The sequence below is a fragment of the Nanorana parkeri genome, unplaced genomic scaffold, assembly GCF_000935625.1.
Source record: "Nanorana parkeri isolate BGI_ZX_2015 unplaced genomic scaffold, ASM93562v1 scaffold1019, whole genome shotgun sequence".
In the NCBI taxonomy this organism is placed as follows: Eukaryota; Metazoa; Chordata; class Amphibia; order Anura; family Dicroglossidae; genus Nanorana; species Nanorana parkeri.
In genome coordinates, this window is record NW_017307287.1 from 353,806 (window position 1) to 356,488 (window position 2,683).

The window sequence follows — 2,683 nt, forward strand, 5'->3', positions numbered from 1 at the left end:
ATATTTCTTTAGAGTCTTGCCAATCGCTGTCCCAGCCCTGGCACTTAAGAAACTCCAATCGCGAATATTCGCCTTTATATTGGAAAATAAACGACCTAGAATCCCCAGACGAACAATGTACCTCCCAAAGTCCCAAGGTGGACTAGCCGTTCCAAATCTATCGAAATATTACCTGGCAGCGCAGGTAGGACAACTAGTGAAATACCACTCGACCCTTGAAGCCCCAGCCTGGGTAGATCTAGAAAATACCCTGATAAAACCAACTTTGGCTGCGAACCTCCTCTGGCTGACCCCTAAAATTAGACCAAAGATCAAAAATCCCATCACGTCTCATTCACTAAGACTATGGGACTCCGTCAAAACTTCCTACAAACGCCTTTCCCCCCACCTGCCCCTCCTGTCCTTCTTGGCCAACCCATCTTTCACCCCAGCCTACACCCAGCCACTGAGCTTTTCGGCTTGGTCAGACTGCAACCTCACCCATTTTTGGCAACTCCAATCTGACACGGGGGTGAAACCTTTCCCGCACCTACAAGAACATAAGCAGATCCCGAGCAGGGAACTTTTTCGATACCTCCAAATTAAAAATTACATAACCACATCCACCCCCAAACCAAATAGCCCCCGACGACAGTCCCTATTTGAAAGGACCTGTAGGGATGACCCGCATAGTCCTGGACTTATCTCCCTTCTATATTCTACACTTATCACACCACCAGATGCCCCCCTCCCTCCTATGGGACCCCCTCCCACGGATGACTCTTGGCACTACTCCTGGGCCAACACTAAAAGCAGTTCTCGTTGTGCAAGCATGTTGGAGATTAACTACAAAGTCCTCATGTGCTGGTACTTAGTGCCAGCAAGAGTGGCTGTCTATAATACTAATTGCTCTTCTGCCTGCTTTCGGGGCTGTTCTGATCGAGGTACATTTTTCCACATATGGTGGGGCTGCCCACGTGTCTCTGATTTTTGGGACGAAATCTTCCTACTGATCTCTTCCCTGTTCTCGGAAACATTAACTAAGGATCCCTACTTTGCTCTCCTTAATTGTAGACCGGAAAGCCTTTCTCGCAAACAATTCAACCTGGCCATGCACATATGCACCTCGGCTAAGAGGGAAATAGCAAAAAATTGGCTGACCACATCATTGAGCGGCAGCAGCGTCATAAACCACGTCAACTGGATTATGGCGCATGAAAAAAGGACCGCACAACTTAGTGACAGAATGGCAAAATTTGAAACCATTTGGTCCCTGTGGAAAGAGAATTCTGCTGCAGCAAACATCCCCCGCCGCCTTTATACGCTGTAATAGCTGTCCATCATCCTCACCCATGGAGACAACACCATCTACATTGGTACATGGCTTGACTATGCAACTATCTCATCACACTCTGAAATCCGACTTCCCATACTCCCCCTTATGCCCCCTCTTTCTCTGTGTGTCTCCCCCATACTGTGTCGTGTTGTCTGTCTTGTGTGGTGCCACAAAATCCTCGTTTTGACCACTGACCACCGTCAGCACAGGCCCCATGCCTTTGGTGGTCTATTTCTGAGGCCCTCCTCTAGGGGCACTATGATGGGTTTTACTTAGTATCGGATGTATATACATGCCATCCCATCCCTATATCTGGTGATACTTACAGACACCAAGCTAGATCATTTGAATGGCTGATACGCCAAGTGCTAGATCTCGTAACCAGTGTGTCGTACTCAACGTTTATGCACTTGCGCAATCTGTTTTGAAGCTAACTTTGATGTAATTCCTCCCCTTTTCCACTTGATGACTAAGCTCGCTTCTCTTCACTTGAGTATTTACAGAGAATACAGATGCAACACCTGCAATATTATTGCTAAAGTACACCTTCACTGATTCCCATACGACAGTGTTTTATTACTCATGCACCTTGTATTGTATTGTATTGTACTGTGATGTACCCCTTGACGTTTTAAAACAATAAAAAAACTATGGTTAAAAAAATTAAGGAGGACCACAAATAAATACACAAATTCTAATAAAAAAAAAAATTATAGATTTAATCAAAAAAGTAAAAGATTACATTTGGAAACATGTTTTATACACTCAAGTCATGAAAATTAGATTTTTTGCTACATGACCAACTGATATTTTTTTTCCAATTGATTAGGAGGTGCAAAAAAAATCACAAGCAGGCCTATTTTCTTATATCTTAAAAAAATATGTTATTAATGGATGGACAGAATGTATAGACTGCAATGCACGTGGGCATAATTAGTTCTAAATATAAGTGCTGTTAGCATCAATGAAGTTTCATAGTGAGACTTGCTAACAACATCATGTGCACATGGAGGGAGAACCCTGCTGTGCAACAATATAGCTACACTCACAAAGGATCAGCAATTTGTGAAGAACTCTCTAACACTTTCTAATGTTCTAATGAATAGAGCTTTTTCTTAATTTGCAGCTCACAACAGTCCCTGTACCATGAAAATTACAATTTACAAACCAGTTCATTATAGCTGGTAATCTTCCAATCCTTTATGTGGAGAAGATTTCCTGCTGGATACACACTATTGCATTGTGTGTACTGGCTGTTTTGTTTTTTTGGCGGGGGTCATGTAAAAACAAAAAACAGGCATGGAAAATTATTTATTCTATTTGCATATTTATAGTATATATATATAGATATATATATATATACATATA

The 2,683-nt window shown here is 42.3% G+C and overlaps 1 protein-coding gene across 1 annotated transcript in view; it reads right to left on the reverse strand.

The window, feature by feature from the left end:
- Window positions 1-2,683, reverse strand: part of CSMD3 (CUB and Sushi multiple domains 3) — a 576,345-nt gene that overhangs the window by 336,499 nt on the left and 237,163 nt on the right. The gene's annotated exons all lie outside the window — the stretch shown is intronic.